Genomic DNA, 26,762 nt, shown 5'->3' on the forward strand with positions numbered 1-26,762 from the left:
TAGACAGTGCTGCAGAAAAGTATTTCTACGTTATATAGGCTGTGTATTTATCATATCATTCCTGCTTTTACTATATGTTACTGTTATTTTAGGTTTTAGGTGTTATTTGGCCTGATTTTCTAGGTTACTTTTTGGGTCTGGGAATGCTCAAAAATTTTTCCCATATTAATATATGGTAATTGCTTATTCATTTTACTACATTCCGGCTTACGAACCGTTTCATAGGAACGCTCTGCCTTTTGGATAGCGAGGGAAACCTGTAAATGCAGGAAAACAAGCAGGAATCGCCTGTCTGTGCTTACAAGAGCACGCCAACACACTAACAAATCTAGCACAACCAAAACAATGCGCAGCAGATTGGTATGGTGGCCTGGAAAATTTGAAATCAGTGCAGTTTATCGAAGGAACCAGATTACAGGTAGTCCGATTAGTGAAAGTCGACCTGTACAATATTAAATTTAATACAGGCAATCCATTGGACTCCATCCATTGATATAAATATAATCTGAACAGTCTGGTAGGTGGGAAAAAGAGCACTATCATTAGTGCTGGAAACTTGTGATAAATGTGGGTCCTACCACTGATCATTCAGTCACCTTAGAGATCCTAAAGGCTCTGTAACTGGTTTTATGGGCTGTTTTATCCAGCCATACTGGATGTGACCAACCAAAACACACGGTCTTTGTTGATAAAGGCTCCACTTGCTAACAGAGTCCAAGAAGCAAAATTTGTTTTATTTGCTCCTGTTTATTACACTAAGGATTCGGCTGAATAATCAACTGTCAATTCCAGAAACAACCCCAAATAGACTATTTTATCCGATCATGTATATCTAACCCTGTTCATCCCATCTCAATATTTCTCTTCTCCTTCCCAGGGATAATGCTTCATTACTCATTGTTCTTTTCAAATCAGATAGAACACTTTTTATGAATAAAATTGTAACATACCATCTGCTATTTGCATTTTAACTACAGTACTTCAGTTATTCTGCAAAAAATGCACTCAATTTGATCATACTCGTAAGAGATTCTGCAGATGGTGGAAATCCAGAGTAACACACACAAAACGATGGAGGCAATATCTACAGTAAGGAGTAAACAGTCGATGCTCCAGGCTGAGACCCTTCACATCGACCCTTTACATGCTACCCAACCTGCTGAGTTACTCCAGCATTTTGAACGTTTTACACTCAGTTAATCAGCAAAAGACCATCACCACTGTAAAATTCCTGAAGAGCCCACACAAGCAGGGTGACAAAAAAGTCAATAATGTAGAACCAATTATCAAACTTAATTTTTATGATGGTGACTGGATTATTAGTTTGAAATTCTTTTGCAAACTGATTAGAACAAGTGTTAAAAGGCGCCTAACCTCTTATTATTTTGTCACCACATAACACTCAGTACAGAATAACGTATTTTCAATTATGCTTTGGTCTAAGAATTTAACAATCTAAATTACATGAGAATTAGCTTTAGCACAAACAATCACTAAATTTAAACTTGAAACAGAAGATTGTAGATGTTGAAAATCTGGAGCAACACAAAGGAGCTGGAGGAATGCAGCAGGCCAGGCAGTATCTATGGAGGGAAATAGACAATTGTGGCCAAGATCCTTCATTGGACTGGAGTGTCTCAACAACAAATGTCAACTGTCTATTTCCTTCATAGGTGCCTGATCACCAAGTTCCTCCAGCAATGAATTCCAGATTCACCACCCTCTGGCTAAAGAAATTCCTCTTCATCTCCATTATAAATGGACATTCCTCTATTCTGAGACTGTGCCCTCTGATCCTACACTCCCCCACCATAGAAAATACCTTCTCCACATCCACTCTATCTAGGCCTTTCAACATTTGATAGGTTTCAATGAGATCCCTCCTTCATTCTTCAAAATTCCAGTGAGTAAAGGCCCAGAGCCATTAATAGCTCCTCATATGATAAGCCTTTCATTCCCGGAATCATTCTCCTGAGCCTCCTCTGGACTCTCTCCAATGTCAGTACCTCCCTTCTTAAATAAGGGGCCCAAAACTATTCACATACTCCAAGTGAGGCCTCACAGGTGCCTTATAAGGCTTCAGCATCACATCCTTGCTTTTATATTCTAGTCCTCTCGAAATGAATGCAAACATTGTATTTGCCTTCCTCGCCCCCGAATCAACCTGCAAATTAACCTTTAGGGAATCCTGTATAAGGACTCCCAACCCCCTTCGAACCTTTGATTTCTGAACTTTCTCCCCATTTAGAAAGTAGACTATGCCTTTACTCCTTCTACCACAGTGCATGACATACACTTTCCAACACTGTATTCCATTTGTCACTTCTTTGCCCATTCTCTGAATCAGTCCAAGGTCTTCTGCAGCTTCACTGCTTCCTCTACAATACCTGCCCCTCCACCTATCTTCATATCGTCCACAAACTTGGCCACAAAGCCATTAATTCTATCATCCAAATCAATGACATAAAACATAAAAAGGTGTCCCAACACTGACCACAGTGGACCCCAGTCACCAACCAGAAAAGGCGCCATTTATTCCTGCTCTTTGCCTCCTGCCAATCAGCTCCATCCATGCTAGTATCTTTCCTGTAATACCATGGGCTCTTATCTTGCTAAGCAACTTCATGTGTGGTACCTTGCCAAAGGCCTTCTGGAAATTCAAGTACAAAACATCCACTGATTCTGCTTTGTCTATCCTGCTTGTCATTTCCTCTAAGAATTCTAACAGATTTGTCAGGTAAGATTTTCCCTTAAAGAAACCATGCTGACTTTGGCCTATTTTATCATGTGCCTCCAAGTACCCCAAAACCACACTCTTAACAATTGATTCCAACATCTACTCAACCACTGAGGTCAGGCTAACTGGCCTATAATTTCCTTTCTTCTGCCTCCCTCCCGTCTTGAAGAGTAGAATGACACTAGCAATTTTCCAGTCCTCTGGAACCATTCCAGAATCTAGTGATTCTTGAAAGATCATTACTAATGTCTCAATCATCTTTTCAGCTACCCCTTTCAGAACCTGGGGTGTACTCCAACTGGTCCAGGTAACTTATCTACCTTCAGACTTTGCAGTTTCCCAAGAACTTTCTCCCAAGTAACAGTAACTGCACTCACACTTCCAGCGTACTGCTAGTGTCTTCCACAATGAAGACTGATGCAGAATACTTATTCAGTTCATTCACCATTTCTTTGTCCCCGTTACTACCTCCCCAACATCATTTTCCAGCAGTCCAATATCTACTCTCGCCGCTCTTTCACTGAAAAAACTTATACCTGAAAAAACTTCTGGTATCCTCTTTGATATTCTTGAAAGCTTACCTTTATATTTCATCTTTTCCCTCTTTATAACTTTTGTAGTTGCCATCTCAAACAAAATAACCAGTCCTGATGAAGGGTCTTGGCCTGAAACATCAACTATACTTTTTTCCATAGGTGCTGCCTCACCTGCTGAGTTCTCCAGCATTATGTGTGGTAGTTGCCTTCTGTTGTTTTTTTTCCAAAAGTTCCCCAATCCTCTAACTTCCCTCTAATTTTTGCTCAATTATATGCCTTTACTTGCTGTTACATTGCCTTTGATTTCCCTTGTCAGCTATGGTTGCATCATCCTGCCTTCAGAATTGCTCCCAGGAACTCCAGGCATTACTGCTCTGCCATCATTCCTGCTAGTGTCCCCTTAGTCAACTTTGGCCTTCTCCTCTCTCATGCCTCTGTAATTCCCTTTACTCTACGGTAATACTGATACATCTGACCTTAGATTCTCCATCTCAAATTGCAGGGTGAATTCTATCAATTTATGATCACTGTCTCCTAATGGTTCTTTTACCTTAAGCTTCCTAATCAAATCTCAGACATTACATAACACTCAATCTAGAATTGCTGTTCCCCTAGTGAGCTCAACCACAAGCTGCTCTAAAAAGCCATCCTGTAGGCATTCTACAAATTCTTTCTCTTAGGATCCAACACATGATTTCCCCAATCTACCTGCACACTGAAATCCCCAATGACTATCGTAATATTGCCCTTTTAATGTGCTTTTTCTATCTCCTGTTGTAATTTGCAGTTCATGTCCTGGCTACTGATCGGAGGCCTACAGAAAATTCTCATCAGAATCTTTTTACCCTTGTAGTTTCTCAACTCTACCCACAAGGATTCTAATCATCAAAGAGCTACTCAAACTAATGGTTCTTTCCAACCGTGGCCTACAGACCTGCAGGCCTTCAAATACACATCTAAATACAGCTGAAGTTTGGTGAACATTATTTCTTCCCTCAACCTGCTTCATTCCAAACAAAAAACAACCTCAGCCTATCCAATCAATCCTCGTCACCAGAATTTTTCAATTCTGGCAACATCTTCATAAATCTTCTCTGCACCCACTCCAGTGTAATGACATCTCTTCTGTAATGTGTGCACGAGGTGCCATCAGACAAGCCTAAATGACCTCATTGCTTTTGTGTTCTTCCTCACTCTCTGCTCCCAGAGGAAGATGCCTGTGTTTGACCTCTCCCTCTCGCTCGATGCTACCAGAGCCTTAGGTCTTGGGAAAGGTTTAATCGATGGGGTTTGTGGATTGGCCTCTGCAGTTCATTTCACACGTGTTCCTGGTTACCCCTCTGTTTTGTTGCTATTTTGATCAGGGCGAACTGGCTCTGCAGCCTATGAATTGAACTGAACTAAGCATTCCTAGATTGTTTCAATTACTCTGTGGTTTGATGTATTATATTCTCTGTTTTTCCCTTGTTTACCATTTGTATGATTTGTTCTTTTTTTTTGCACGTTAGATGTTTGATGCATTACTTGAACAGGTTCCATGGTGTTTGTTTCATGGGAAGCTGAATCTCAGGGTTGTATACTACATACATACTTTAATAACAAATGTACTTTGAACTTTGAAAAAAAGCACCCCACTTTCTTTTTAACCAACTGATTTGTCCTGTTTTGCTGTGCATAAAAACCAAGAAAAAAATTACAATGCAGGTTCCATTTGAAATCAGAGCATATTGTATTCCAAGGGTCCTCTGCTCATCTATACTTCTCTTTGTCCACTCATTTATTGCATATCCCCTTGCCTTATTGCAGCTTCCCAAATACAGTATGTTGCACCACACTGAATGAAATTGCATTTGCTACATTTCTGCCCAATTGACCAAACTATCCAAATGCTGCTGAAATAGATGTGATTAAACTAGAGGGAGTGCAGAAAAGATTGACAAGAATGAAACCAGGACTGGAGTTAATGAGATGAGGCTGGGTAGGCTGGGATTATTTTCCCCAGAGCAAATTAGGCTAAGGGATGACATTATACAAGTTAATAAAATAACAAGGGGATAGGCAAAGTAAAAGGCCACAGTCTTTCGCCCAGGATAGGAAAATCTGAACTGGAGGGCATGGGTTTAAGGTGAAAACGGTAAGATTCAAAAGGGAAGCAAGGGACCAAGCGGCTAGTTTTTCCACACAGAGGATAGTGGGTATTTGGAACCAGTGGCTGGAGGGTGTGGTAGAGTTGGATACATTTAAAGAGAAAAGACTGAAAAGATTAGCTTCATTTGTCACACGAACATCAAAACACACAGTGAAATGTGTTGTTTGCATCAAATCAAATCAGCAAGGATTGGGCTGGGTAAGTGTCACAATGCTTCTGATGTCAACATAGCATCCCGACAACTGACTAACCCTAACCATATGTCTTTGGAATGTGGGAAGAAACCAAAGCACCCTGAAGAAACCCACATGGTCACAGGAAACGTGTGTAAATTCCTTACAGACAGCAACAGGAATCAAACCCCAATATAATGGCTGGCAAGGTAAAGTGTTACAAAAACCACTACACTACCATGTTGCCCTAAGTATAAAAGGTATTTAGGCAAGCACCTGGATAGGAAAGATGGATATGGACCAAATGCGGGCAAACAGGATCAGCTCAGGAAGGCAACTTGGTTGGCATGCATGAATTGGGCTAAAGAGCCTGTTCCTGTGCTGTACAACGCTTGGTAACTCTACGATTCTTACAACACTTGATGACTCTATGATTCTTACAAAACTTGGTCATGAAGAAAAGGAACATCATCTGCAAACTTCAATAGCTCTATATTTAATTCTAAATCGTTAACTACTACATCAAAAAGCAAAGGACAGAGTACAAAGCCTTGCAGAACCCCTCTGCTTTCTACCAGTGAATAATTTTTTGGATCCAATCTGTCACCCTTTGTTTCACTTTCCCAATTGTACATCCGATTCCTAAATAGACATTGAATCTTTGGACACCACCTCACTTTTTTTGAAAATATACAGCATTTCTGTTTTTGCACGTTTTAAAAAAATCTATTCAATATATGTATACTGTAATTGATTTATTTATTTACCTTTTATTTTATTTACTTTTTTTTCTCTCTCTGCTAGATTGTGTATTGCATTGAACTGCTGCTGCTAAGTTAACAAATTTCACGTCACATGCCGGTGATAATGAACCTAATTCTGATTCTATGCAAGGCTTTAGAAGGTTTTCTGCGATCCACATAGACAACATCAAATACATTGCCTCCATCAATCTTCCTTGCTATCTTCTCAAATAAAAGTATAGTGGTTGGTCAGATACAACTACTTCTTAACTGATCCAAGCTAACTACTCTTGATTAATTTGATTTTCTAAAGGAAGGTTTTTAATTCTTTGAGTTTTCACCATATACAGGCAATTCACTTTTAGTGCTCATCAAACGCAGTTAAACAGTTATCAGTTTTAAAAGTCAAAGTAAGTTTATTATCCAAGTATATGCATGTCACTGTATACTACCTTGGAATTCAGTTTTCTTGGAAGCATTTACATGAACCTAAAGAAATTATGAAAAAGTATGCATAAACAAATCTGACAAACGATGTGCTAAAGAAGACAAATTGTGCAAATAAAAAGTTAAATAAATAATATTGAGAACATGTGCCGTAAAGTCCTTGAAAATGAGTCCATAGGTGATGGAATCTGTTCAAAGTTGAGCTAACTGAAGTTATTCACGCTGGTTCAGGAGCCTGATGATTGTCAGTCAAGCAAGGAAATTTGAATTGTTTTCCTTTGCTGAGATCAAAATTTAAACCATGGATTTGTTCAAGATTTCTCAGCATGACCTTTTTACTTTAGCATAAATGTTATAATACTGTCTCTGACAATATTTCACAGAACAGCAGTTTAACAATGAAACATAAATTGGAAGCATTTTTTAGGAAAGCAGCTTCATTTCTTTAGGTGAGAAACTGGAGCTAAGATCCACACCTTATAAGAAAGACATAACTGTAAAAAAAATTAGAGATCAATCCAAAAGTAGATTGGCATTTTTCGTAATGTGCTGGAAAGAAAACCAACATATACACAGCAACCTGAGGTTGCAAGCTGTTCGCACATGAGTCACAAGTCACAAAAAAAAGGAAAGACATATTAAAGTCAGACTAATGGTTTGATATGGAATCACCTAGGTTTGTTATGAAAGGTCACGCCATTCAACTACTAACAAGAAGTGAACATACTCTCTCCACTTCTACAATAGAAGTTCAATCTCCAGACCAAGAACTTGAATACAGTTTCAAACAATTTATTTCTACTTCAGTAACATTACTCTTTTATTTTTGTTAATATTTCTAACAGTACCAATAATGAGACATATTCTGTAGTTCTGCAATGACCATTTCCTTTCCTACAGACATAGCTGCAATTTTACCTAAATTAACAAAGTCACCAGCAACAATAGCCCTCTTCCTTTCAGGCAACTGATATTTTGTTTCTTTTTCTCTGTTGAACAGAGAACATCCAAAAACAGTGGATTCTGGTTAACAGTTCATCAAGGAAGCCTCTTGGGACAACTCCTGAAGTCAAAAACTTACTAAAAAATTGCTGGGATATTTAGGACACTACACTGTTTAATTGGGACAGGAGACTGTTGTCGGTTTCTAACTAGCATCAGGCGATGCACTTGTGTGGTCATTTTACACTGCATTGTACTTAGAGCGAACAGTTCTTAAACAGCGTGAGTTGCGTGGGTTTGTGTTCAAAAAGCAGTGATTTTTGTCAGATAGTTGGTGAGAAATAAGCAGTAAGACAACTCAGAACTGTTTGCTAACTGTGGTTTCAAGCATTCAAGCTTGGAAATGCCTGAAACAGCCAGGAATGAAAATGAAATCATTTCACCACTTCAACAAGTTAGAAACTACAAAGAATTTGAAAGTACCAACAATCATCTTGAATGTTACAATGAAAATGAAGATTTAGAGAATGCAATCATCAAGAGCATTATATGAAGGCAAACCATCATCTATATTAGGTATCTGCCTGACTTCGTTCACTTACAGACAAACGAAAGAACATGGCAGCATACACTAGATTAATTCTTCCATTGATAACTATTAGGAAATAATACACACTTTTATAGTACTGTAGTAGTATTGATAGTGTTCTAATTTGTTCCGTTTGTCATTTAAATACATAAATTATTACTTAGTTAATACCTCTTTAACTATTTCCATGATGTCTCGGCTAATTGGGGCAGCCACTTCATTGGGCCAAAATGTATTGGCTCTGATGCGTCCCAGTTAACCTAGAAACCACTGTATTTCCATTGAAAAATAAATAAGACACTAAACCAGAATTACAATTTATATTAACATTTTCGACAACAAATCTGCATCAGCGAGTCATTCAGACTTAGAATGAATGACCTAAATGTGTTTTAATTTAGTACTGGAAAAAAGATCTACACAAAGATGAACTAGCTTGGGAATGACAAACTTGTTGTGGACAGTCTGGAGGGTTGTCAGAAGTTACAGCAGGATATCGATACGCTGCAGAACTGGGCTGAGAAGTGGCTGAGACTTTAACACAGATAAGTGTGAAGTGGTTCATTTCGGTAAGTCAAATTTGAAGATAAAATATAATATTCATGGTAAGACATTAGGCAATGTGGAGTATCTGAGAGATCTTGGGGTCTGTGTCCAGAGGACACGCAAGCTGCTGTGCGGGTTGACTGTGTTGTTAAGAAGGCGCATGATGTGATGGCCCTTATCAACCATGGGACTGAGTTCAAGAGCTGTGAGGCAATGTTAGAGCTATATAAGACCTTAGTTAGATCCTACCTGGAGTACTGTGTTCACCTCACTACAGGAAGGATGTGGACACTATACAGAGAGTGCAGAGGAGATTTACAAGAATGTTGCTTGGATTGGAGAGCATGCCTTATGAGAATAGGTTGAGTTAACGTGGCCTTTTCTCCTTGGAATGGCGGAGGATAAGAGATGACCTGAAAGGCGTATACAAGGTGATGAAAGACATTGATCGTGTGGATAGCCAGAGGTTTTTTCCCCATAGTGAAAAGGCTAACACAAGGGGGCATAGTTTTAAATGCTTGAAAGTAGGTACAAGAGAGATGTCAGAGGTAAGTTTTTCCCCACACAGAGAGTAGTGGGTGGTGGAAGGCACTGCCAACAATGGTGGATACATTAGGGTCTTTTAAGACACTCTTACATAGGTACATGGAGCTAAGAAAAATAGAGGGCTATGAGGTTGGAAATTCTAGGCAGTTTCTAGAAAAAGTTACATGGTCAGCACAACATTATGGGCCAAAGGGTCTGTAATGTGCTGTAGATCTCTATTTTCTATGAATCCATCTACATGGTAAACACAAGAGATCCTATAGTTACTGGACGTCATGAGGAACAGACACAAAATGCTGGAGGAACGCAGCAGATCTGGCAGCATCTATGGAGAGGAATAAATAGTCAATGCTTCAGACCAGGCCCACCAATCCAAATAAAGGGTCTCACCCCGAAACGTTAAATGTTTATTCCTCTCCATAGATGCGCTCTGACCTGCTGAGTTCCTCAAGCACTTAGTGTGTGTTGCATTGCAAGACAGTCTATGGCTTTGAAGAGCACTTGTCCAAGTAACTGACGATGGCTGGCTCTTTGCTTCCAAAGATCAGGAGGGTAGCAGAGTCCTCTGGAGAAACAGCACAATCATTGGTGACTGTAGAGGCCAATTCTGGATCTGTAGCCTCTGGAGCAGTGGGAACACGGGAACAGCTGGGATGTGGGCACTTGGGTAGTAGGATCCTTCCTGCATCTTGTCTTCTCTTCAGCAGTTGCTTTTCTGGATTCCTCAAAATTCTTGGATCAGCCTTCACCAGCGGTCTCTGTCACAAGCCAGCTGCTGCCACTCATTGACCTTGATATTTGCCTGACAGAGCTGCTGCTTAAATTGGTCTTTGCACCACTTGCATGGGGCACTACGATCTCTCATACCCTGAGAGAGTTTTCTGTAGAGTTCTGCTTTCGGTAACCTGAAGTTGTCCATGTGAGACACGTGGCCTGACAGCGAAAGATTCTCTGGCCTCGATGGTCCAAATAACTAACTGTAGCATAAAGACCACTGAGCAGTTTTGGAAGATATTTCAATTACACTTGATCCTATCCTCATCTGACCTCTATACAAATCCTCCCTCAAGTCCTGATAACTGCCTGGGATTCAGAAAGGGCATTCTCACTGAATTATCATTGTTCTTGCTCACTGTTCTGATGTCCATGATATACAATGATACAGTAGATCAAATTACTCCCGTGGGTGCTGATTTTTTAGAAAGTGGAACATCACTTCAAACACCACATCCAACATGGCAAATGATAACATTTGACACTTCCTGTACACACAAATTAATTAACTTTTTCTTAAAGAATACACCATACCAGCCTAACATAGTGGTCTAGGCTTTAACTTTATTTGGATGTAACTGATAATGTAAACCTAAACAGAATTACAAAAATTAAGATTACAAATTATAGCATTACGATGTTATGACAGTCACTTCACACTGCAGTAGATGGACCAAGTTAAACAAGTGTGCTATCGTACACCAGGAAAATCCAAGAACATAACAACTAACTGATCCAAATTGTGTACGTTATCAAAATACAAAGTAAAAATGATCAAAGTACATATTTAAGTTACCACATGATAGCTTGAGATTCATTTTCTTGCAGGCATATACAGTAAAATAAAGAAATACAACAGAATTTACAAAAAAATACATATAAACAAAGACTGAAAAACAACCAACATGCAAAAAAAAAGGCAAATTACACAAGTAAAAATACTGCGATCGCCAGTTGAAAAGAATCCTTGAAAGCAAGTCTGTAGGTTGTCGAATCAGCTCAGTTGTGGTGTGAAGTTATCCACACCAGTTTAGATGATTGAAGGGTATTAACTTCCTGAACCTGGTGGCGTGGAACCCAAGACCTCTGCACCTCCTGCCTGATGGTAGTAGCAAGAAAAAGCATGACCTAGATGGTGGGGATCTTTGACGATGGATGTTCCTTGTAGATATGCTTTATGCTGAGGTGGGCTTGGCCTGTGAAGGACTTGCCTGTACCCACTGCTTTTTGTAGGCCCTTTTGTTCCTGAGCATTAGTGCTTCCATACCAGGTCGCAATGCAACCAATACAACGCAATATTATCAGCAGACTTAGAGCATCAGAGCTGTACTAAGCCACAAAATCATAGATGTAAAGTGAGTAAAGTTGGGGGATAAGCACGCAGTCTTGTGATACAATTGAGCTGATGGCAAGTGTGGAGGAGACGTTGTTGCCAATTCATACTGACTGGAGTCTGCCAGTGAGGAAATTGAGGATCAGGTTGCACAGGGAGGTATCAAAGCCAAATCTTGGACCTTAGTGACAAGTTTTATCTTCAAGGGGATGATAGTGCTGAATACTTAACTATAATCAATGAAGAGCATCCTGAGGTATGCATCTGTATCATCCAGAATAAGTGAAGAACATCAGTTAAGCCACTCATAAGGCTCAACACCATTCAAGGCAAACCAGCCACTTGACTGGTTCTTATTTCTGCACTATTAACTCTGTTCATCACTGGCACTGCAGTGTCTTGCCAAGATTGTTCTAACACCTCTTAGATTCACAATCTCCATCAAGCAGAAGATGTAGAGATGACTTTCGTTTTTCTCTCCAAATCACACCCCACAATGACTGGAAAGAATAGGTCATTCCTGATCTTGCTATCAAAATCTACTTCCTATAAATAGATTCAAAAGGAATTATTCCTCATTTAAAAATGCAAAAAGGTTTCCAGCTTCTAATTAAACTAATTGAAATAGATGGATGTGACTATGGATTAATATTTTATCCAAAAGTATTTGACTCTAAGTTGCAAACTCTACAACTGAGGAAGAAAAGGACTCTCAACTTATCCATTATGATATTTTGACAAAGGATGCTGGCAATCTGAAATATAAACAGAAATGCTCATTATGCTTACAAACCTAAATCACCAGAATAAAATTCTGTAAGTCTCTGAAAGTACGCATGAAGCTATTACATTAGCCAGCATTGGGGTCCATCTTTTCACACTTACTGGTATGATTTGCATTAATGTGATAGTTAAACATGAGAACTGCTCATTGAGACAATAATTGAGACGATAAGAATTTTCAGGCATAGTAAATTGGGTAACATTTACATTCCAGCGAGATGAAGAGACCTGCACTACTGCTAACTGAATACCTTTAGATACTGTTCAATTCTTTAGGGCCAAATCTGATTTCAGTTAGGAAAGGGCTTTTTTTTTTAAATGAAAATTCGGACTAGTGCCTCTTGATCAGACCTTTAAATGAAGTTGTGTCTTAAGTATCACCATAATGGAAGGTTTGAATTCACTAAAAACATACAAATGATTGAATTTTAAGTTTCTTCTCATGGTGTATTTAGTGCAATAGAACTGCACAGTAAACACATTGTATAAACTGGCTGTGAGACTAATGAATACTTTAACAGCACTAGGACAGCAAACTGTTTACCGTTTACCTGTGCTGTGCAGTTTACATGCATTCTGAGTTACATTTTATTAATTATTTGTAGTAATATTTTGTTTTATGTGCTCTGCTTGATATACAGCGCCTATAAAAAAACTATTCACCCCCCGCTCTTGGAAGTTTTCATATTTTATTGCTTTACAACGTTGAATCACAGTGGATATAATTTGGCTTTTTTGACATTATGATAGACAGAAAAAGAACTTTTGTGCCAAATTGAAAACGTCTTTACAAAGTGATCTAAATTAATTATAAATATAAAACACGAAATAATTGATTGCTTAAGTATTCACACCCCACCCCCGCTTTAATATGACATGCCAAATCATCACTGGTGCAGCCATTTGGTTTCAGAAGTCACACAATGGAGATCTGGTTTTGGAGAGGCCTGTCAAGTTGTTTCAATTGATTGTAGTAAATAAACACCCGTATCTGGAAGGTCCAACTGCTGGTGAGTCAGTATCCTGGCAAAAACTACATCATGAAGACAAAAGAACACTCCAAGCAACTCCGCAAAAAAGTTATTGAAAAGCAGAAGTCAGGAGATGAATACAAGAAAATTTCCAAGACTCTGAATATCCCTTGGAGTACAGTTGGGCACATCATCAAAAACACCACCCCTACCAAGAAGCATGATTGGGAAGGTAAAGGGTAAAATGAATGCAGCAAAATACAGGGAAATCCTGGAGGAAACCTGATGCAGTCTGCAAGAGAACTGCAACTTGGGAGAAGATTTCTTTTCCAGCAAGATAATGACCCCAGGCATAAAGTCACAGTTACACAGGAATGGCTTAAAAAGAACAAAGTTAATGTCCTGGAGTGGCCAAGTCAAGTCCAGACCTCAATCCAATTGAGAACTTATGGCTGGACTTGAAAAGGGTTGTTCACTCACAATGCCCATGCAATCTGACAGAGCTTGAGCAGTTTTGTAAAGAAGAATGGGGAAAAATTGCAGCCTCCAGATGTGCGAAGCTAATAGAGACCTATCCACACAGACTCAAGGCTGTAATTGCTGCCAAAGGTGCACCGACTAAATAGTGATTGAAGGGGATGAATACTTATGCAATCATTTATTGTGAATTTTATATTTATAAGTAATTTAGATCACTTTGTAAAGGTCTGTTTTCACTTTGACATGAGTCTTTTTCTGTTGATCAATGTCAAAAACGACAGATTAAATCAACTGTTATTTGATGTTGTAAAACAATAAAACATGAAAACTTCCAAGGAGGGTGAACACTTTTTATAGGTATTCGTTGCTTTGTGGGTGCACCATGGTCCAGTGGAACATCGTTCTGTTTGGTTATATATATGTACAGTCAGATGACAATAAACTTGAACTCGAACTAACTTCCTCCAATATTTAACTAGCTCCTACTTCAATGAAAACATGACAGCAGATTAAGAAAAAAAACTTCTCTAGGAAACAAGTGTTCACCATTTAAAAGATTAAAGCTCCGCCTAATTTAGTAACCCAAGCATTTCCATTACAAATAAATGCGGTACACAGCTTTTGCATATTTAGTAATTTATAAAACCTACCAGATTACAAAGAAGTAAACATCACTCAGGAATTATCCTTTGTTGAGCTTCAGACGAACATCAGCTTACTACTTTTCATTGTTGACTTGTACTATCTAATATAAACCATATAATCTTGTTTGCACATACAAGATAGAGACTGGTCGTGATCATTTCTACTGTATGCACAAATGGCCTGGGTTTAAGCCAATCTGTTACAAAAGAGGATAGCTGCTGGATATAAGAAAATAATGAGGTCCACTGGAATACTAATGAGTATCAACACAATCACTACTGACAAGATAAATCATGCAGAAAATGCACATATTTCTCAAAAATAATAAACCTGACTTGAAGCATGATTGACCATAAACCGCCAGTCAACCAGGATATCCTGTTAGAGACTACATATCCACAACAAATAAGGTGCTTCCAGCACAAAAAATACACAATAAATTTAACTCCTTTGTAGATTTATGCAACCTACCTACACAGTTAAAAGTCATAATTCAGTACAAGTTTCCAACTGGGTTCTAACTCACCACACAAGTAGATGGGGAGATAAAGGTGGCATATAGTATGCTTGTCTTCAGTGGTTGGGGTGTATGAGTACAAGAGTCAGAAAGTGTTTTTTGGATCTATATATTAAACCTGGTTAGGTCATACTGGGATGTTGTATACAATTCTGGCCACCCTATTATAGGAAAGGTATAGAGTTTTGGTATTGTGATTAGATGATATAGTTAAAGGCGAGGGTGAACAAACATGGGTCGCTTTCTCTGTAGCTTAGAAGCTGAGGGGAGATCTGAAAGAAGCTTATAAAATTATGAGTGCCACAGATAACATGGAAAGTCAGAATCTTTATCCTCAGGCAAGAATCTTAAATACTAGAAGGCATGCACTTAAAGTAAAAGGTGAAGAGTTAAAGGAGATATGCAGGGCAACTGGTAGGTAGGTGCTTGGAAAGGACTGCCGGGGAGAACAGTTGCAACAGATATGATGGTGGCACTTAAAGAAGCTGTGGATGGCACATGAATGTGCAGAGAATGGTTGGAAATGGATCATGACAGCAAAAGAGAATTAGTTTAATTCAGCATTGCATTCAGCGCAGAAATTGTAGGCTGAAGGGCCTGTTCCTGTGCTGTACTGTTCTGTTAACTCTTTCAAACAGCCTGTTACCAATTCTATTTCTCTCGCGTCAACAAACACAAAATGCTGGAGGTCAGGCAACATCTGAGGGGAATTAAGCAATCAACATTTCAGGCAGAGACCCTTCATCAGGAATAGAAAGGAAGTGGGCTGAAGCTAGCCATAGATGCCACCTAACCTGCTTGAGTTCCACCAGTATTTTGTGTTTGGATTTCTAGCATCTGATGAATCTCTTGTGTTTATTCCTTACAATCATGCATTACTCATGAGGAAAAATCCCTCAATCTCTTTAAAAATATCTTTACAATTAAAATTGAATACTATAATAAAAATCTCTGAAAAAACAGCTGAAGCTTAAAATAATTAGCCAGCTATTTGAACTTTTTCACTTCTTTCTTATACATTTTCGGCACCGATAATGGACCCCTCACTGAACTGCAACTTGACAGTAGTAGATGATTTTATGGTATCCCATCCAATTGCCCATTATTGACAACAGCTTTAAAGAATAATCTTAAATTAAATTCAGAAACAAAAACAAAAATCACCCTCAATTCTACCTACAAATCCAAAAACCATGTTGGAAGTGAACTGCCAATATCACTGGGTCTTCCCAGCTGACAAGAGGACATGAAACAAACTACAAACAGGTTACTGACAAATCTGTTGAAATCAGCTAACTGAGCAAGGACTGAAGATTTAATTCTGCACCTGACCTACAAAGTATGAGGGAAAGGGATCGTTATTTTGTATTGCGTTCAGTTCTGGTTGCCTCACTACAGGAAACAAGCAATTAAGCTAAAGAGGGTATAGAAAAAAAAAATCACAAAGATGTCGGTGGGATTGGAGGACTCTACCTATAAAGAGAGACCGGATATGCTGGGACTGTTTTTACTGGAGAAAAGAAAGCTGAGAGGTGATCTTATAGAGGTCTATAAGAGGAGCATAGGATGGTCAGTATTTACCTCAGACAGGGAAATCGAAAACTAAAGGGCATGGGTTTAAAGAGAGAGGGGAAAGATTTAAAGGGGACTAAGTTTTTCCACATGGAGGTTGGTGAGTATGTGGAGCAACCTGCCAGAGAAAGTGGTGGAGGTGAGTACAATTACAACATTAAAAAACAGTTGGACATGGACAAGAAATGCTTAGAGGGATAAAGACCAAATGCACACAATTGGGACTAGCTCAGGTGAGCATCTTGGTCAGCATGGATGAGATGGGCCAAAGTGCCTGTTTCTGTGCTGTATAACTCTATGACTTAATAAGTTAACCAGCCATCAATCAACAACTGGAAATCAACTTGAGAATGAACTGCAACCACATCAACATCTAATAGGTCATAAGTATCGTTCAATGTCATGCTGAAATACTGTATACTTTATGTGCCAAAGAGTAGAACTTTTTAAATCTGTTTAAAACTAATCCAAGGAGCTGGAAATCAAACAGGCAATTCAGCTTTCCCCACAGAAGAGCAAGAACAATTCTAAGTGCAGTACTGAATTTAAAATAATCTTATCAAGGCCTGTACAAATGGAATCCATCAAGTGATCCAGTAATGAAGATAGTTAATACTCATTTTGTGCCTTCAAAACTTAAAACTCTAATGAGCATCGAGCATGCATGAATAGTTCTCTTGGTAAACAGATGATTAGGTCAGAAAGTCAGTAAGCTCTGTGGAGCAAAGGAAAAGCTGGTAGGTGCTAGGAACAATCCAGATAAAAATTAACTGTGAAGGAAGGATGGAAGAAAACAGCAGACAGAAGAAAAATTGTTCTCTAGCATTCCTATAGTACATAAACAAAAGAGATTCTGCAGATGCTGGAAATCCTGACTAATGCACACAAAATGCTGGTGCAACTCATCAGGTCAGGCAGAATCTATAGAAACTAATAAACAGTCGATGTTTCTGATGAAGTGTCTCAGCCTGAAACATTGCCTGTTCATTCCTCTCCATAAATACTCTCCATAAAACTTGCTAAGTTCCTCAAGCATTTTGTGTGTGTGTTCCTTCAGTGCACTTTATGAACACTGAACACAACAGGAAATAGGTCAATTGGGATGTATCCCACTTATGCCCCTAACCATCCACCCCACCACCTTCTTTATAATTTACTAATTATAATCAATACTCAGGTAACAAATACTAAAAGGGAGGGAACATTAGTCAAAGTTCAAAATAAATTTTTTTTATCAAGGTACATATATGTCACCATATACAACTCTGAGTTTCATCATTTTGTGGACATAATCAATAAATCCATAATAAAGTAATCATGATCATTGACCACTCTTACGTCAAGTATGATTCTTCTCCTGGTGGTTGATCTGGTCACTTGTGGGTCTTGAGATGACTGAAGAGGCCAACCCATGATCCAAAAGTCCTATTGCAGTGCAGGTCATTCAAGTGGTAGTGGATGTTGCTGGTTGGGCCTTTCTCAGTCTCTCCTTACATTGAAGCTGCCTAGTCTCAGTGGCATGGTGGGGATATTCTTCAAGCTGTGCATTCCTCTCATAGACAGTCCTTCTCCAGCTTTCACTATCTCATGCTAATTTCTCCTATTCATTTAGGTTAATGTGACACTTTCCTCAGGTGGGTCTTGATATTGTCCTTTAATCACTTTTTCTGTCCTCCAGGAGTGTGCTTTGCATTGTTGAGATAGCCAGAGTTGTTTAAGGAGGCAGGAGTCAGGCATACAGATGATGTGTCTAACCCATTGCCATTGGTGTTGGGTCATATGGAGTTAATATTAGCTTCCTCCCGATGCTGAATTTAGTATGCATGTTCTTCCAGCTAACTCTCAGAATCTTTCAGAGATATCTTTGATGTCAGATTTTTAGGGATTTTATGTGCCATGACTCCGCTCCATATAGCAAGGAGGGAAGGACTATAGCTTTATAGACCAGAAGCTTAGTGTTGGTCTTAATATCTCGATCTTCAAAAACCCCCTTTAACAGCCTCGCAAAAGCTCCACTCACACTGCCTATCCTGCGATTTATTTCAAGGTCAATGTTGGCTCTTGAAGATAGAAGGCTGCCAAGATGTGGGAACATGATCAGTGTTCTCCAGAGGGATGGTGTCAACTTGGATGGTTGGAGGTTTAGGAGTTTTATCTGGAGCAGGTTGGTACAGGACCTGGGTTTTCTTGATGTTTAGATCAAGTCCCAGGAGCTTGTTTGCTCTAGCAAAAGCATCTATTATACACTGCAGATCCTCTTCAGAGTGAGCTACGATAGCATTGTCGTCTGCATATTGGAGCTCCATGATGGAAGTAGCTGCACCTTGCGCTTTGCCTTGAACCTGTTGAGGTTAAACAGCAACCCCCCCCCCCCCCCCACAACCTGTCCTATAGAGAATCTGGACACCCTGTGGGAGGTCTTGGCCTGCAAGGTGAAGAATGGTTGCAATGAAAATTGCAGACTGATGATTTGGGGTAATTATGCACTCCATTTTGATCCCAGCCTCAACCTTAAAAGGTACTGTTTCAGAGCCATTGTTGCTGATGACTGTTGAACTCATATCATTGTGAAAGAGCTGCAGGATCTTGAGGTATTTTTCCAGGCACCGAATTTTGAACAGTACCTGCTAAAGGGCAGAATGATTTACAGAGTCAAATGCTATTGTAAGGTCTATGAAGGCCATACAAAATGGGAGATTTTGTTCCTGGGCCTTCTCTTGCAATTAATGTGCTGTAAAAATCATATTAGATGTGCGTCTCTGGCTGGACAGAAGCCACACAGAGACTCAGGCAGGAGATCTTTTGCCAGAGGTGAAAGCCGGTCACATAACATTCAGGCGAGTACCTTTCCTGTAGTAGGGAAGGAAGGAGATGCCTCTATAATTTCCACAGTCAGTTTTGTCGCCCTTTTTTGAAGAGTGAGCCAATCAGGGCGTCCCCGAGTTTAGCTAGAATCTTCTCCTGGCCCGAGATCTTGACAAGCAGGTCATGAATATGTTTTAAAAGTTCTGTGCCACCTTCCTTGAGGATTTCCGCTGGAATTCCATCAGGCCCAGTGGCCTTGTTCTTCAATTTCTTGCAAGCCATCAGCACTTCTTTGAAACTAGGAGGCTTACTCATGTCGTCCTTCATGGGTTGTTGTGGGAGCTGGTTGATAACTTCGATGTCAACAGTGGTGTTACGAATAAGTAGCTCCTGAAAGTGTTCCTTCCATCGAGAATTGATGGCACCATTGTCCTTTAACAGCCTTCGTCCATCTTTGGAGCAAAGGGGGTTTAGGCCACGATGGTTTGGGCCATACACTGCATTGGTGGCAATAAAGAATCCCCTGATATCACCAGAGTCAGCAAACTGCTGTATTTCTAGGGCCCTCTCAGTCCACCACTAATTCTTTATTTCCCTTACTCTACACTGGACTACAGCCTTAGCTTTGGAGTGAGCTTCTCTTAGAACATAGAAACATAGGAAACCTACAGTACAATACAGGCCCTTCAGCCCGCAATGCTGTGCCGAACTCGTACTTATTTCTGAAATTACACAGGGTTACCCATAGCCCTCTATTTTTCTAAGCTCCATGTACTATCCAGGAGTCTCTTAAAAGACCCTATCATATCCGCCTCCACCACTGTCGCTGGCAGCCTATTCCACACACTCACTACTCTCTGCGTAAAAAACTTACCCTTGACATCTCCTCTCTATCTACTTCCAAGCACCTTAAAACTGTGTCCTCTCGTGTTATCTATTTTTTTGCCTTGCAGTTGATGTCCTTCTGCCAGGCACAGAAAGCTTTCCTTTCGTTGTTGATTAGCTCTTCTATTTCATTGTCATTTTCATTGAACCAACCTTTGTTTATCCTGGTCTCACCAAAAGCTCAATGGCAGAGCAGGCAGAAGATGGTGGTGAATTAGAGTCTCCAGAATCTCAGAACTATGAGGACCACCACAATAGCTGTGAAGGTCGAGGAAGGCTGTAGCAAAAGAAGGTCCCCAATCATCTTGGTCTCCATGCCATTGGATTCTGGTCCTTTCTCTGTCAAGGGTCGTGTGATGGCTGCTTTGCATCAGTCTCCCATGTTAAAAGATGTCATGCACAGTCATTTCTCCTGGTTTAGTAATCTGATTGACTAACTTGGACAAAGACCTGTGGCAATCAGGAAAAGGGGACAGGAGCAGGACAGTGGTATCTGCAAGCTCCCAGCTACAACCTGGCACATAGCCAGTGGATACTAGATACAGTCATCTTGCTCTTGGACTAAGGCAGATGGAGATTTTTGGCGGCCGGACGTGTGACTGAACAATCCTATTCAAGAACAGTTCTGCTCACCCCAAATGGGAAGGATCTAGAAAAGGTGCCCTAAAAATAGCCTGCCTCCTCACTCCTGAGTGGATTACTGCGTAGGATCACCAAACTGCAGTCTGAAACAAAAGCATTTGAATTTTGGAACCTAGAATGCGCAGACACATGGACAGCAAAACCAGCAATCATCTTCAAAGACATACTGCCAACATCTCAAAAGAGCTGAGAAGATTCCAAATAGACATTGCCGCCTTCTCTGAAACATGATTGGCCGAGGAGGGAAAACTGAAGGAAGAGAAGGATACACCTTTTTCTGGAATGGGAAACCAGTAGATGAATCCAGAATCATGGAGTTAGATTCACCATAAAGAACAGCATCATCAGTCACCTCTCTGAATTGCCAGCTGGCGTCAATGAAAGCCTCATGAACGTGTGCCTTAAGCTCACTAACAACCAAATGGCTACAGCTGTAACGGCCTATGTTCCAACCCTAGACTCACCAGGCAATGTTAAGAAGACCTTCTACGCCGACCTAGACCACATAATATTAGACATTCCCAAGGAAGAGAAGGTCATTCTTCTTGGAGACTTCAATGCTAGAGTCAGCATGGACAGCAACTCCTGGAAAGGTACAACTGGGAAGGAAGGTGTTGGCAACTTCAACTCCATTGGAGTGGTCTTACTCTCTAAGTGTGCTGGACTTGACCTGAGCATCACCAACACTCTGTTCCACCAGAGAAATAAGATGAAAACTTTGTGGATCCATCCCTGTTCAAAGACTTGGCATCTTATAGATTATATCATTGTGTGGAGAAGGCACCACACAGATGTAAAGAATACAAGAGCCATCATCAGTGCTGATTATGGCTGGACAGGTCATTGGTTTATTCACTGACAAATGACCATCAAACTCATTCAGAAGGGTAGAGTGGAAATGAAGCTGAGCCATCCCACGTTCAACATCAAGTGCCTAAATGATACAGCGAAAGTACAACATCTCCAGGCTCCAAGGTTCCCAAAATAGTATCCGGAGGACATTGAAGCACACTGGACCCCACTAAAGACCACCATCCTTGATACTTGCAACATTATTGGATACATTAGAGTAATGACCATAATAGAATCAATGAAAGACCAAACCAGTTTGAGTCTTGAACCAGTGTGCAAAAGGCAAATTATGCAAATACAAAAAAAAGAAAGAAATAATTAAAAAAAGCAATAACTATCGAGAACATGAGATGACAAGTCCTTGAAAATGAATCTATAGGTGTGGGAACATTTCAGTAATGGGGCAAGTGAAGTTATTCCTTCTGGTAGAACAGCCTGATGGCTGAGGGGTAATAACTGCTCCTGAACCTGGTGGTGCAGGTACTGGAGCTCCTGTACCTTCTTCCTGACAGCACAGCAAAACGAGAGCATGGTCTCGGTGGTGGGGTCCCTGATAATGTATGCTGCTTTCCTGCGACAATTTTCCGTGTAGATGTGCTCAGTGCTGGGGAGGGCTTTACCCGTGATGAACTGGGTCACATCCACTACTTTTTGTGGTACTTTCTGTTCAAGGGCTTTGGTGATTTCATACAAGCTGTGATGCAGCCAGTCAATATACTCTCCACCACACATCTACGAGGTTTGTTAAAGTTTAAGATGTCATGCCGAATCTTTGCGAACTCCACTGCGGTGCTTTCTTTGTAATTGCACTTACGTGCTGGGCCCAAGGCCCTCCAAAATTTCAACTCTGATCCTCAAATGAGGACTGCCTCAAGGACCGCTGGTTTCCTCCTCCTGAAGAAAATAATCAGCTTCTTGGTCTTGCTGACACTGAGTAATAAGAGGTTCTTGTTGTTGCACCACTCAGCCAAATTTTCAATCTTCCTCCTACAAGCTGATTTGTCACCACTTTTGGTTCATGGCAGTGGTGGTATCAGCAAACTTAAATATGGCATTGGAGTTGTGCTTGGCCACACAGTCATAAGTGTAGAGTGAGTAGAGCAGGGGATTAAGCATACAGTCATTATCACTTTTAGGAAGAAAGAATAAAAATGAAAGCCCAAACATTAGGGTCACTGCAGAGGAAATCCACACCTAATGAGAATCAAAGCATGAAGCAAATTTAAAGATATAAATATTTTTTAAACAGTTGAAAATAGTGATAAAGAAAGCCACAATCCAGACACCATTAGCTTCAGAACAAATTAATCGCAGCAGCTTTCAAACACAAAGGAAAACAGCAAAAACAACTTTAAAAAGTACCACTGGAAAAATTAAAAAGAGAAAATATGTAAGCTAATGCAAATAAGAGGGCGAGTCTGAAGGTTAAATATGCTATAGAAAATAGTCAAGGATCTCTTGTGTATTACTGGATTTCTAATTGAAGTTGCCCCATCAAAATTCCTTCTTAAAACTTAATGCATAAGGAAATAAAAGGATTAATCTTAACTTTGACATTTGCAACCTGTGCTCCCCTTACTTACATCACTCCCCCAAATTCTCTCTCAATGGCTCTGTTAATATCTGCAAAAAAACTAGCTTGGAAATCAATAGAACTAAGGAAACTGTTTAGCCAATACCATCTTCCAGAATTTTACTATATTTAATTAGCATTTCTCTTTAATACATCACTTTTGATGTAACCCTGAGTAACATCTCGACAAGCAGCATCCATCATTAAGAGCTCTATCACCCAGGACATGCTCCCTTTCACTACTACCATCAAAGGAGGTGGTGCAGGACCCTGAAGAGAGACACTCAATATTTTAGGAATAGCTTCTGCCCCTCTGCCATCAGATTTCTGAATGGACAGTAAACAAACCCATGAACTCTACCCCATTATTTTTGCTATCTTTTTGCACTTCTTATTCAATTTTTAAAAAATGAAATAAAATAGATAAAATAACATACATTTCTTATTGTAGTTTATAGTAATTTTTATGTATTGCACTGTCTTCTTCTTCGATTGTCCATCGAAATCCGATGACAATGTCCAGTCCTTTAACAGTGAGATCTTTGATGACTGTGCAGTCCTATCCTGGACCCACACACTCTATTGCAGGTGGAAAACTACTGTGCTACAAAACTACAAATTTCATCACGTGGATCATGATATTAAGTCAGATTCTGATTCAGAATGAATATGGGTTTCTACAGCTAACTGGTACCCCTACAGTGCAGATTTCAGTATGTACTTGCAATTCTCCACATTCCCTACATAATACAAAGCAACACACACAAAATGCTCAGCAGGCCAGGCAGCATGTATAGAAAAGATGTTTCATCCTCAGACTCCATCAGGACTGGAAAGAAAGAGGTGAAGTCAGAGTAAGAGGGTGGGGGGGGGGGGGGAGGAAGGAAGAAGTACAAGATGATAGGTAAAACCAGGAGAGATGGAGGGTCTGAAATAAAGAGCTGAGAAGTTGATTGGTGAAAGAGATAAATGGCTGGAGAAGGGGGAATCTGATAGGAGAGGATAGCAGACGATGGAAGGAGGAGGAGCACCAGAGGGAGGTGATGGGCAGGTAAGGCAATACGGTGAGAGAGGAAAACAGCAATGGGGAATGGTGAAGGGGAGGGGAAGAGAGGGCAATTACCAGAAGTTTGAGAAATCGACGTTCATGCCTTCAGGTTGGCGGCTACCCAGATAGAATATAAGGGGTTGCTCCTCCAACCTCAGTGTGGCCTCATCACAACAGTAGAGGAAGCCATGGACTGACATGTCAGAATGGGTTAATAAGTAATACAGCCAATTGATACCAACTTCCCAAAATTTGGCTCTTGGACTTTTAGCTATCATTGTTTTCCATGCTGCCAGTTTTCCAAATTTCTCCTATGTTAAAGAATGGATTCCTAAGGCAGTTTTTTCCAAAGGACCTTTATCATGAATAATTTAACCTCTATAAACTTAGCATAACTTTGTTCCCATGTTGAAGGAAGCACAAACACCTCAATTCAGTTGGACAGGAAATATTGGGGGGGGGGGGGGAATTTAAATCGCCTTACAGGAAATTCATCTCCTTCTCCAGAACTGGTTTTATACTGAATTAAGACAATGCTGGTATGTAAAACACAAAGTAAAAGGCAGTAAACCCACAGAGATTTGGCATACAATCTTGAGTCCACATCAAAAGTGTTAAGTGTGTCTGTAAGGCATCAGGGAAGTGCTTCCAGCATTTTCTGGTTTTTGTCTCAGAGAAAATTTAACAGATGAGCCAAAGTTAGCTATCAGAAAGACAACTTGAAATCTAATCTACCCAGAAACCAGCCACAGGCTTATTATGGGATTGTTACTAGTTGGCCAAAGTACTGTGTGAAGAGCTCGTGATGTAATTGTAAGTTTTGTGTCAATGAATAAGCAGTTAATCTTTCTTCTATTTTGTTATATTTCTATGTTTTACATTCAAATCTTTTTAGTCTTGTGCTCAAGGGATCCTAGTTCATGTTTAATCCAACGTTCTCCCCCCTTGCACATATCTGCAAAAAAGATACACTCCTACTGCAATTCTTTCAATTCCAGGCCCCAGAAATCACGGCACTCTTAATCCTCAAAATTTAAGATAACATTTTTAAAAATCCAAATTGATTTATCTTATCCTTTATCCTAATCTTTTCAATCCTGGGGATATGCACCAATGTGAACCATTTGTTTTCAATCTTGGTTTATCAAAGTAAAGAGCATCCACTTCTGTGATCTTTGCTTCCTGTACTAAGTTAGGACAGCTGCTCTTGGCTTTTCGCAAGTCCACTAACAAGTACACTCTGACTTGCCAAGATCGATAATCAATACCCAGGAAGCATACTAATTATTTAATGCAGAAAATCCAAAACAAAGGTATCCAATGTAATTCAAAATTACTCATGAATATTTAGTTTAGTTCCTTCATTAAACATTCACTCTAGGCAAAATAAGAGCACCACCAATTTTCACAGTGATATCTATAAATTACGCAAAACAGTGAGGTCCTTTATTTTGAAGTAAATTCTGCAAGGCTTTAAACAAAACAAAACAAACAACTAATATCTATTTTACCCAAAAAAAACCCTATTGCAAACAAAATACATACAGAATCACAGTGCTTGGTACAATAGGTACACACAGACAATTAAAATTTATCTATTTATGGAAGCATCCATCATGATTAACATCTTTTGTGGTTAAATTGATATTACTGCTCCACTAATAATTCAAAAAATCAAACCAATCAAATTATGTGCAGAACAATACTCTTTCAGTCCCTACTGAGGTTGGAAATGCGTACAGATGGAGCTATTGTCCATTCTCCTGAATATCTGCATCAACCATCAGGCTCGAACCAGAGGGGATAACTGTACTCATCCTCATCACTGAACTGTTTTCACAACATATGGACTCACTTTTAAGGACTGTGCATCTCATGTTCTTGATACCGTTGTCTCTTGCACGTGTGTTGCTTGTCCGCCCTGTTGGGTGTGGTCTTTCATTGACTCTATTGTGTTTCGTGTATTTACTGTGAATGTCCACAATAAAGTGAATCCTGGGGTTGTATGACATACATGTACTTTAATAATAACTTTTTAAAAATTTCAATAGCCTCAAATTTCACAGGTAAATCCAATTCCTTCATGGAGTTACAAACTGGTGCTTTAGATAGGTTTGAAAAAGATTAAGGACCACGGGACCAAATATTTCACAAAAATTTGATCTTCTAAAGAAGACAATGTTAATTATCAAATTCAGGAAAATAAACAATTTCTAAAACACCTCAATAAAAGTCAATACATTTTGCCAGGCACTGGTAGAGTCCAGCAACCAAAAGACAAACAATTCCTCTTTAGAGGAAGGGTACAGAAGCCAATGGTTGGAAGTGTATTTACTCTTCTAACTGAAGAGTAAATTCTGCTTTTATATCAGATCAATGAGCAGTTAAGAATAGATGTTTCTCTTTAAGATTAATTTTCAATGCAGCCCTGGTAGCAGTATAAATGTAGCCTAAATCCACAAAACAGGTTAACC

At 39.7% G+C, this 26,762-nt stretch overlaps 1 protein-coding gene and 1 long non-coding RNA gene across 5 annotated transcripts in view; one reads left to right on the forward strand and one right to left on the reverse strand.

Annotated features, from left to right (window-relative positions):
• rerea (arginine-glutamic acid dipeptide (RE) repeats a) overlaps window positions 1-26,762 on the reverse strand; it is a 655,730-nt gene that overhangs the window by 524,901 nt on the left and 104,067 nt on the right. The gene's annotated exons all lie outside the window — the stretch shown is intronic.
• Window positions 1-26,762, forward strand: part of LOC140188693 (uncharacterized) — a 68,817-nt gene that overhangs the window by 284 nt on the left and 41,771 nt on the right. The window lies entirely within an intron of this gene.

Source organism: Mobula birostris, chromosome 27, assembly GCF_030028105.1.
Source record: "Mobula birostris isolate sMobBir1 chromosome 27, sMobBir1.hap1, whole genome shotgun sequence".
Classification (NCBI taxonomy): Eukaryota; Metazoa; Chordata; class Chondrichthyes; order Myliobatiformes; family Myliobatidae; genus Mobula; species Mobula birostris.